Below are 11621 nucleotides of genomic sequence, written 5' to 3'. Positions count from 1 at the left end.
CCATGTGTGGCTATTTACATTTAATTAAATTTAAATAAAATTACTAGACTAGTTGTACTAGCCACGTTTCAAGTGCTCAATAGTCATATGAGGCTAGTAGCCTTTAGATTGGGTCCAGAGGGTGATGTGCAGCAGAGCAGAGCAGAGCACAATCTGTGCAACTGTTCATGGAGGACTTGATGCTGATCTAGGTAAGCTATATACCATAAGCTACCAGGAAAAGCAGAATCAAAGTGGTGGGGGAGAAGTCAGGAACTGATGCTTAAGCTGGGTGAGGTCCAAGTGACTCTTGCCAGCCGATAACCAGGAAACCAGCCCAGGAGTCAGGAACCAAGAATAGGAACAGGACAAAGAATGGCACGTTACATGGACAATGGACAAAGGTTTGGCTGGAAGTATTGAGGGCTGCTTCTTAGGAGGTTTGACTTCCCGGTGCAGGAACATGTGAGTAAAGGGATAAAAGGGAGTTTTTTGTTTGTTTTGTGGAGGAATGTCATTTTTTTCTTTTCTTCCTACCTACAAATCTATATGGCAATGAGAGAGAGAACCAGAACTAACAGTGGATGTTACAGGGGTCAAATTGGAGCAGAACAAAAAGAGGAGACAGTTAACACAGCCAGGGCTCACTCACAGTGAGAGGGGCCATCTGGGGCTGGAGAGCTCTAAGTCATTTCAAATGCTCAGACAGAGAAAGGCTGGGTGGCCTCTGTTAGGGAGGGTGTGTGTATGAGGAGGAGGGAGTGGGAAGTGATTTCTGCTGACTAGGGACTCTGAGGAGCTTCCAACTCTTACAGTGTATGAAGTGTCAAGTGCTGTACTTGCCAAGTACACCAGGATAGTCAGGGGTCTGTTTAACAGTTTGAGGACAGGGTTTGATCCAGAAGGTGTTTACAGCATTGTGTGTGGATACTTTTGGGCCTTTGGTAAGTTTAAGCAAAGATTTCCTTCTGCCTTTTCTCAGATCTCCAGCCTCATTGGGCAGCAAATGAGCCAGGAGTTCAGTGCAGTGAACTGGGAGGTTGAAAGTCACCTCCATGCTGGCACCTGGCCCACAGCATCAGGCTGGAAGTGTTCTCAGGTCCCACGACAGGAGGTAAGGCTGGAGAGGATTAGCTAGAGAAGCTGTTTGGCCACATCCCCGTCAGAGCCACAAGCCCATAAAACACATTTGTGTGGGTTCGCAAAAGGCACTCCCTGTTCCATGAGGACACATCACCCACAATCTTTTGATTTGACAAAAGGAAGAGTTCTCTCTTGTGCTGTGGTTAACATGCACCACTGTACCCTGAATCCCTATCTTCTCCCTCCTTTAAGCTGTGTCTCCTGTGTGTTATGAGCTCAGAACTGGATGTAGAAGAGTACTAGATCAATCAGTGAGGATGAGTGGGAAACTCAAGGAATAGTTCCATGTCAGAAATTAGCCATCTGGAAGACAAAGCCACATGAAGCTGAAGTCTAACATTAAGACTGATGCTGACTCTTCTGGTCCTTTTTCAGAGCCATAGGGCACAGGGGAGGCCGCAGATAGAGGGAGACTTTTCAGGAACACGTCTCCAGATGCCATCTTCCTTCATGTGTTCATTAAATGTACTTACTCTTTTACTTGCACTTAAAGACTTATGTGTTAAATAGTTTTTGATTTATGTATATGTATAATCTATGCCTTCAATATCTGTCCATAATTTCATTCTCTGTCTTGAATTCTAAGCTCCTAGAAAGTGCAGACTCTGCACTACATGAGTAATATTGCTTTGTAAAATGCTTGGCATGTTGCCACCTGGTACTTTGAGATGTTAACAATGGTAATAAAGTTCAAATCCTGTACTCTGGCATTCCAGAGTTTCTATCATCTGACCTTCCCCTGATCTACTCCCCTCCCCACCCTCATTGTTTGGTTTCAGTATCTGATACAACAGCCAAACTGGCCTATATTCCTTGGGCATCCCATCTCCAGGTCTCAACCCAAGCTATTTCCTTCATCGGCATACCCCTGTCCCCCTACTTCTATTCCCAAGTGTCCAAATCCAGCCCAACTCTAATACTGATCTTTATGATCCTGATTCCTTATGCAGGAGTGATTTTGCATCATTGCTCACCCATGATACTTCATGTCAACTTTTCCTGGATCTAATTACAAACTATCATGTATTATTGCTCTCTGCACTAATGACTGCTTCCTCTTGAGAATCTCGGATCCTTGAGGGCAGAGGCTGTGTCTTATCCATCGTCCCCTCTACAGGGCTAACTCTAGGGCTGGCCACTGGTTTTTATCTCTGTGACCTGGACAAATCCGGTCTCTACTCTGAGACTTGATTTACTCTTCAGTAAGCAAATTGGAGGAGATGATCTCTAGGGAGCTTATTATTCTGAGACTCTTAGTCCATAGGGCTCACTAAATGATGAGAAGGTTGTGAAGAGGTTTCTCCCACCCCCACCGCCAACAGAAGAGGGAGAGCTTTGGAGACTTGTTTACAGAGGCCTAAAAGTTCCTAGATTGCCAAGAAGTTGGAAATTCAAACTGGTTAGTTGCTTGTACCAGATTTCTCTCTTCCCATGAATGGGAATGACATTAAGTGACTCAGAGAGGAGTCGGCACAAAGATGAAATCTCTGTTCTTTGAAGTTGGTACTGGGGCCTCTCCTGCAGCTCCTATTCGTTCCTTCAAGAAGCAAAGGGTATCAAAAGTCCATGATATTCCCCATGTGGCGTGTGCTGTGCTCACGGAAATCCAGCCTCTCCCATGGTGACAACCAGGCTACACATGTGGTGTCAGAGCCTCTCGTCAAAGGACCTGCCTGCATCAGCCGTGGAGACCCTGAACCAACACCTATTTTTGGCAATAATTATCTAGCCTTTCGTAACAGCCTGAGTACATGAGCAGATCTTTTAAAAATAGGCCAATATTGTCTCCCCAGATTCCTGGTGGTGACTCAGCACAGTAGTGTACAGTAGCTGATTCAGAGTGTGTAGGCACCAACGGCCTGTGGGTGAATCTTAGCAGCTGTTCAACTTCCCTACTAGAATCCATAGGGTCACAGCCACGGAGAGGACGTACGCACACCTCACGCCCCCAGTCTCCCGGAATGCCACTGTCACCACTAAGACATGGGCTTCTCTGCCGTATAGACGTGGCCAACCATCCAGGCCAAGGGCATTTGGCAGCACAGCTCCAGGGCTGGGACAGGGTAGGGAAGGAGACATGCTGGGACTCAGCCAAATGGGGGCAGACGTCTACCTAGGGCTTGAGGGGAATGAGAAGGGTGTCCTTGGGGAGGAAGCAGGAGGGTACAGGGAACGTCCGCTGACAGAGGCTCAGCCAGGAGTCTGGGGCTTTGGGCCCAGCTGTGCTGCTGACTCACTGTGGGCTCTTAATCTCCTGCGGAGGGCAGGCCCAGCTCCTAGAAGCCTAGAAGGCTTAATGGTGTTTGTTCAGCTACAGAAATGGGGCCTGTGGGCTGGCATGTAGCCCTGCCTGGCCATGCACATGAGGGCAGGGGAGCAGGCTGGGGTGGGAGAGAGCAGTGAGGGGGAGGATGAGGTGTTTGGGAAGAGAGGCGTGAGCCTGTACTAGCCTGTGACAGGAGTGTTTACAGAGGGACTGACAGGGAGACAGAATGTGGGGGTGGGGTGGAAGTAGGGGAAAGTTGGGTAAACACACACCCAGGTTTAGGTAGAGGTGGGTTAAGCATTTTTCAGTTTTCATAGCTGAGTCAAAGACTTTAAGCTTCTCAATAAAATATATTAGTCCTGCTCAGAGGTTTAAGGATCCTGATAAGTTAAGGACATTAACTGAAATTCAAGACCCACTTCAGAGCTTTTGTTTCTTTTCTTTTGGCCCCTCTACCCCACCCCATCGAGGGCCCTAGTATTCACTTAATTTTCTTCTCTCATTGTGAAAATATAAGATGGAAAGGAAAATGCCCCCCACCTCTTCAGATGTTCCAACAATGCTGACAGGAGACCCAGACAGAGGCCCACGCCTCCCAATGTGCGTGCTTAGTCTCTCAGTCATGTCCGACTCTTTGTGACCCCATGGACTGTAGCCCACCAAGCTCCTCTGTCCATGGGATTCTCCAGGCAAGAATACTGGAGTGGATACCCATCCCCTTCTCCAAGGGATCTTTCCAACCTAGGGATCAAACACAAGAAATCCAATCTCTTGCATCTTCTGCTTTGGCAGGCAGATTCTTTGCACCACCTGGGAAACCCATGACTCCCCAAACTCTAAGTGAAATGCTGAATCTTGGCACAAAAATGTAGAGATAATGTTGTTTTGAAATATTTTTAGAAGTATTTCTATAACCTGTACATCTTGTTGCTCTAGAGCCTCCCAGTCCCTAAAGCAGGGAGTGTCGATGCCTCAGGGAAAGGCAGTCTCTGCCTTAGTTGAGGATTCACTGTCAAATCAGATTTTCCTGAGTCCCAAGAATAATAATAGGCTTGGAAGTCCAGTGCTAGGAAGAGGATTTTCTAAAGGCCTGGATGACTGATCTGGTCGTGGAATTTGATCTGTCCCTCCAAGGAGGAAAGAGGAAAGGGGGGGAGGCAGCCCATACTTCTATTTCTAACAGATCTTAGGAAAAGGGTGACAGAGGGGTTCAGATAGCTTTGTTTCTCCATCTCCTTACCCCAGGTTCCAGTCCATGTTTGCTAAGTTGAGGAGAACACTTTGTCCTCCTTTCAGCCTGCAGGGACAACCACACGCGTTCCCTGCACCAACATCGGGTATCTGTGGCCACTTCAAAGGAGATGAGCACAGCATGGGAATCTCTGTGGCTCCTAGAGACTGATAGAAACTTTGCTGAAAGTCTGACTGGGGAGCAGGAGTGGGGGTGCTTGGCACTGTAGCCAAGATCAGACTGCCTTTGTAGGTCTGCCTGAAAGTCCAGCAAGGCCTGGTAGGATCCAAGTCCTGAAGGAGCCAAGTATCACAGAGACAACTGAGCCCTGGCCAAACGGAAGCAGACATCAGCAGAGTATCCATCCCTTACCTGCAGCTCACGTGAGCCCTCGGATCAGCAATCTGAACCATGGCTGCTCAACAGACTCAGCTCCAATGAGTGAGTCCAGGGTCCACACCCAAAAGTTCTGATTTAATTTAGTTTGTGGTAAAGCATTGGTGTTTTTTGTTTTTTTGTTTTAAAAGCAGCCTGGAAAGCTTTTGCACAGCAAAGGAAACCATAAACAAAATGAAAAGACAACCTACAGAATGGGAGAAAATATTTGCAAATAATGAGACTGACAAGGCATTAATTTCCAAAATATACAAACAATACATACAGCTCAACATTGAAAACAAAAACAACCCAATCAAACAATAGGTAGAAGACCTAAATAGACATTTCTCCAAAGAAGACATACAAATGGCCAACAGGCACATGAAAAATGTTCAACATTGCTAATTATTAGAGAAATGCAAATCAAAACTACAATGAGATATCACCTCAATGTGGTCAGAATGGCCATCATCAAAAAGTCTACAAATAATGAATTCTGAAGAGGGTATGTAAAAAGGGGAACCCTCCTATACTGTTGGTGTAAATTGGTGTGGCCACTGTGAACAGTATAGAGGTATCTTAAAAAACTAAAAATATAGTTACTCTATGATCAAGCAGTATCACTATTAGGCATATTTCCAGAGGAAACTAATTTGAAAAGATGCACCCAGCTCAGTGTTCAAAAGCATCACTATTTACAACAGCCAAGACATGGAAGCAAACTAAATGTCCATCAATAGATGAATGGGTAAATAAGTTGTGGTATATATATATATATATTTTATATATATATATATATATTATATATATATATATATATACACACACACACATATATACACACACACACACACACACATGTATATATATCATAAAAAGAATGAAACAGTGCCATTTGGAGCAACATGGATGGATCTAGAGATTATTATATTAAGTGAAGTAAGCCAGACAAAGACAAATATATGATATTGTTTACATGTATAATCTGGTGGGTGGGGAAAGATAGAAATAAACTTGTTTACAAAACAGAAATAGATTCATAGCATAGAAAACAAACTATGGTTACTAAAGGGGGGAGTGGCAGGGAAAGATAAATTAGGAGTTTGGAATTAACATATACATACTACTAGATATAAAACATATAAACAACAAGGATCTACTATACAGCATGGGAAACTATACTCAACACTCAAGTGTTTTGTAATAATCTATAAGGGAAAAGAATCTTTAAAAGAAAAAAATATATATATGTGTGTGTGTGTGTGTTCAGTCACTAAGTCATTTCTGACTCTTTACAGCCCCAAGGACTGTAGCCTGCCAAGCTCCTCTGTCCATGGGGTTTCCCAAGCAAATATACTGGAGTGGGTTGCTATTTCCTTCTCCAGGGGATCTTCCCAACCCAGGGATTGAACCTGCCTCTTTATCACTGAGCCACCAGGTAAGACCATATATGTGTGTGTATGTGTATGTGCATATATGTGTGTGAGTGTATATGTGTATATATATATACATGCATGTATGTGTGTGTGTGTATATATATGAAATTGAATCACTGTGCTATACACCTGAAACTAACACATTGTAAATCAACTGTACTCTAATAAAAATAAAAGCATCCTGGGCTTGTGACCAGGAAAGTAAACTGTTTCCTTCAGGATTAGAACTATCCTCTACACCTAGGTTAGGAGTAGGGTGAGGCAAGTGAAGCACCAAGGATGTACAATTTAAAGAGATGCTCATTGCCAAGACCGTGTAAGTGCAGGGTAGGCGCCTGAGAGTACCTTCTTCCATGTGTTTCCCAGGCGCTACCCTACCTCACCTAGACCTGCTCCACCTCCTATTCAGGTAAGCTCTTTCCCTGGTCTGATTTGAAGAGGTTATTCAGGCCATAAGTCTCTCCCCTTCAGAAGGCACAGGAAAATTGCAGATGAAAATGTCATGGGGCCAAGAGATCTCTGGGGAATGGGCTGGGGAAGATAGTGGGCAGAAAACCAAAGAATGGACAGACTAAATCATTACCTAAAAGCTTTGCCAGTTTCTGGGATGAGAATGACCCGACATGACCACTGGCTGCAAGATACAGCTTAGTCATTTCCACCAGGCCTCTGAAGCCAGGACATTTTGGTTTAACTCACTATGGGGGAGGGTGGACAAGACCCAGGATTCTGCAGAAAGGGATTCAAGTTACACAGACCAAAGTATGTTCATGTTCTGTTACGGTCACAGAGACAAAGTGGGTGTGCCTGCCTCCAGCAGCGTGTGGGAGAGCTCCAGGGAACCTGCCTGGCTCTTGGTTGCTCATCATTTGTCTCACCCAGAAATCTGTCCCCGTGGCAATGACTCAGAAATCGGCACAGTGGAAGGCAGACTTCTGAGGAGCATTTGGAACTGATTAGTTGGTTAGTGTGAGCTCAGGGGTCTAGTGAATGGCCCAGCACTGTGTGAAACCTCGGGCTTTACACGCTGGGACAAATGCCTTCTTTGTCAGTAATAAGTGACCTTTGTTTCCCTCTGCCCTGCCTCCCCACCTCCCTGCCTCATCCTGGCCTCAGCCCAGATCCCGGGTGATCCAGAAGCAAACCTGACCTGGCCTTGACGATGGAGTTGGGCACCCTGAGCCTCTGTACAGGGGGGATGGGTGTCATTCTGTGTTTTAACCTGAAGCTGTTCTTACAATGGGTAGGGACAAGCGCCCTGGGCTTTAGGAGCAGAGCTGTGTTCTGACCCATGTTTGAGCACCATTTAAAACCCGGTTTAGTTATCTCCTTTTTCTCAGTTTTGACAGTAGGGGAGAGATATCAAAGTCACCAGAGGCAGAGTAAGGAAGCCAGAGACTGACTCCCCCATCACACCGCTGACTCCTAATTGCCACCCAGGGCCCTTACAGCAGTCTCTGGCCCCAGCTCACAAACCTTCAATCCTGAACCAGTTTCCTTTAGAATGAGAGTTTGAAGTCTGACTTCCTTCAGATCTGCGGGCTCCGCCAGATCTGCAAGTAGAGGGGATCTGCCTGCTCTCAGGACTCTGGAGATGGTTCACACGGTAAGGAGCCACTGAGGCTTCCTAATGAACTAGGCCACTTCTTTCTTTCTCAATCTTGATTTCTGCTGAGAGAAGCAGCATCAATGACCCATAAAACTTAAGAGCTTTTCCCTTACCTATTTGCTAGGATCTATTAATCTCTTCTGATCGCCAGCAGCTAACCCATCTGCAAGACACCTGGGCTTGATTTAATTAATGTGCAAAGCAAAAGAACATGAGGCAGGTAAAAATGTGTAGTTGGCAATAGTGTCTTAAGATTTTCTTTGTTGGTTCCCCACTCCTCCTCCTTCCAGGCAATGGGAGGGGATAAGAAGGAGCTAAAGGCAAATATAGTTTAATTCCATCTTGAGTAATTACTCCGGAAAGTCCTCTAAAAAATTGCTGGCTGTTTAATACAGCAATTTGAACTCATATTTGGGAACATCATCAAACTGTAAATGCTTTGATCTTTTTTATGCTTCTGTACATAAGGAAAACCAAGTACACCTAATTCCTATGCCGTGTTGTCATAAGCATTAGAAACTCTTGGCACACGGCCACGGGTAGGAGGCTCGAGAGGGGCTGGCTTTGTCGGAAAAGGAAATAGCTGGTTGCCTTGAAGTGAACATCACAAGAGAAGCCAAGAGGCTGGCGCTCTGTGAGGCCAGTGGCTCACGAGATGACACTGGACAGGATGTGCCCCTTCCTGACCACCACTTTCTAGTCTTAAAATAAACGATAATGTCAGATGATTTCTAAATTTCAAAGTCCTCCCTTCCCCAACCACCTAAGCTCTTCCATTCTTTGCTTCCAGGAAACACATTCCTTTCTCACACCACAAACCCAGAGGTAAGGAAGGTTAAGCAAGGGCAAAGGTAACTAGGTCCAGAAACTTGCTCTGCAGGCTTGATTATCAAAATGTTTAAGGAAAAGATAACCAGTTGTGGATTATGAGACTTCTTTGAACAGTGAAATACCTCGGATGTGGTGCAGAGCCTGTAGCCAAAGAAGAGAAAAAAAAATTAACTGGCCTCCGGGAGGGTTTGTGGGGTGCCTGTGACCTCAGCCTTAATCAGCATCTCATGCTTTCCTGCCTACAACACTAGAAAACCACATGGGTTTTAGGTGATTACTCAAACCAATGCCATTGCCTTCCATCCTATTGCATGCTCCTCTTCTATGAAGGAAGAAAAGCAGAACTGGGGCAACAGGGCAGAGATGTAGTCATTCATACCTTCACTCAGGCATTTATTCAACAGATCCTCAGTTCAGTTCAGTTCAGTTCAGTTGCTCAGTCGTGTCCGACTCTTTGCGACCCCGTGAATCGCAGCATGCCAGACTTCCCTGTCCATCACAAACTCCCGGAGTTCACGCAAACTCATGTCCATCGAGTCGGTGATGCCATCCAGCCATCTCATTCTCTGTCGTTCCCTTCTCCTCCTGCCCCCAATCCCTCCCAGCATCAGGGACTTTTCCAGTGAGTCAACTCTTTGCATGAGGTGGCCAAAGTATTGGAGTTTCAGCTTCAGCATCAGTCCTTCCAATGAACACCAAGGACTGATCTCCTTTAGGATGGACTGGTTGGATCGTCTTGCAGTCCAAGGGACTCTCAAGAGTCTTCTCCAACACCACAGTTCAAAAGCATCAATTCTTTGGCGCTCAGCTTTCTTCACAGTCCAACTCTCACATCCATACATGACCATTGGAAAAACCACAGCCTTGACTAGACGGACCTTTGTTGGCAAAGTAATGTCTCTGCTTTTTAATATGCTATCTAGGTTGGTCATAACTTTCCTTCCAAGGAGTAAGCTAATTCCCTGTAATACATGAGGCCCTAGGGACGAGGTAGGAAATGAATGAAGCCAACACAGAGGCTGTCAGTTGTTCTTTGAGCACCTACGTTCATATCCTTGGCAATTTCAGATTATGTAGTAGATCTGTAACAAGAGGAAGTCATTCACAAGGAGACTTATCTTCTACTTCTTAATGAGCCTGGATGGTCACAAGTCCTTAACTAAGAATGCCTACCTCTGTCTGGAAGGCAGCTGTGCTAACCACTATATCACCAATGCTTCTCCCAACTCTGTCAAGTTCCTATTCCTCCTTCAAGGCCTGATTCCATGCCACCTCCCCTAGAAAGGCTCTCCTGGTGTCCCTAGGCAGATGTGATCTCTTTGTCTTCGATGATCCATGGTATTTGGTTGGTCCCACTCAGTCAGTTATCTTATATCCAAACTTGCGCTATTTTTGATTCTCTATGTGTCTTATTTTCCTTTAAACTGGTAGCTTCTCAAGGGCAGGGACTTCTGAGACACAGGAAGGACAGACTTTGTTGGAGTGGTAAATATTCTGATTGTGAGATTTTATTAGAGTCTTGAAAATCTTACCATCAAGGGAAACTGAGTAATGGGCACACCAGATCTGTCTTGTATCTTATAACAGCATGTGTGCATGCATGCTCAGTCGCTCCAGTCATGTCTGACTCTGAGACCCTATGGGCTATAGCCCAAGGGTAGGCTCCTCTGTCCATGGGATTCTCCAGGCAAGAATACTGGAGTGGGTTACCATGCCCTCCTCCAGGGGATCTTCCCAACCCAGGATTGAACTGGCGTCTCCTGTGTCTCCTACATTGGTAGGCAAATTCTTTACAACTAGTGCCTCCTAGGAAGCCCTATAACAGCATATGCATCTACACTTATGTCCAAATAAAAATTGTAATTAAAAATAAAGCACTGGAAAAATTCTGAAAGAGATGGGAATACCAGACCACCTGGCCTGCCTCTTGAGAAACTTGTATGCAGGTCAGGAAGCAACAGTTAGAACTGGACATGGAACAACAGATTGGTTCCAAATAGGAAAAGGAGTATGTCAAGGCTGTATATTGTCACCCTGCTTATTTAACTTATATGCAGGGTACATCATGAGAAACGCTGGGCTGGAAGAAGCACAAGCTGGAATAAAGATTGCCAGGAGAAATACCAATAACCTCAGATATGCAGATGACACCACCCTTATGGCAGAAAGTGAAGAAGGTCTAAAGAGCCTCTTGATGCAAGTGAAAGAAGAGAGTGAAAAAGTTGGCTTAAAGCTCAACATTCAGAAAACTAAGATCATGCCATCCGGTCCCATCACTTCATGGCAAATAGATGGGGTAACAGTGGAAATGGTGGCTGACTTTATTTTTCTGGGCTCCAAAATCACTGCAGATGGTGATTGCAGCCATGAAATTAAAAGACGCTTACTCCTTGGAAGGAAAGTTATGACCAACCTAGACAGCATATTAAAAAGCAGAGACATTACTTTGCCAACAAAGGTCCATCTAGTCAAGGTTATGGTTTTTCCAATGGTCATGTATGGATGTGAGATTTGGACTGTGAAGAAAGCTGAGCACCGAAGAATTGATGCTTTTGAACTGTGGTGTTGGAGAAGACTCTTGAGAGTCCCTTGGACTGCAAGGAGATCCAACCAGTCCATCCTAAAGGAGATCAGTCCTTGGTGTTCATTGGAAGGACTGATGCTGAAGCTGAAACTCCAATACTTTGGCCACCTGACACGAAGAGTTGACTCATTGGAAAAGACCCTGATGCTGGGAAAGATTGAGGG

The 11621-nt window shown here is 45.2% G+C and overlaps 1 long non-coding RNA gene across 1 annotated transcript; it reads left to right on the top strand.

The window, feature by feature from the left end:
• Positions 1-349: 349 nt before the first annotated feature.
• LOC122675852 lies at positions 350-1808 on the top strand. Its single transcript, XR_006335356.1, has 3 exons — positions 350-444; positions 962-1093; positions 1498-1808. It is a non-coding gene; the product is annotated as an uncharacterized LOC122675852 (long non-coding RNA).
• The last annotated feature ends 9813 nt before the right edge of the window (positions 1809-11621 follow it).

This window comes from Cervus elaphus, chromosome 19, assembly GCF_910594005.1.
Source record: "Cervus elaphus chromosome 19, mCerEla1.1, whole genome shotgun sequence".
Taxonomy (NCBI): domain Eukaryota; kingdom Metazoa; phylum Chordata; class Mammalia; order Artiodactyla; family Cervidae; genus Cervus; species Cervus elaphus.
Note: the sequence above shows the minus strand (reverse complement) of the source record. Positions and strands in the feature narration are given on the sequence as shown.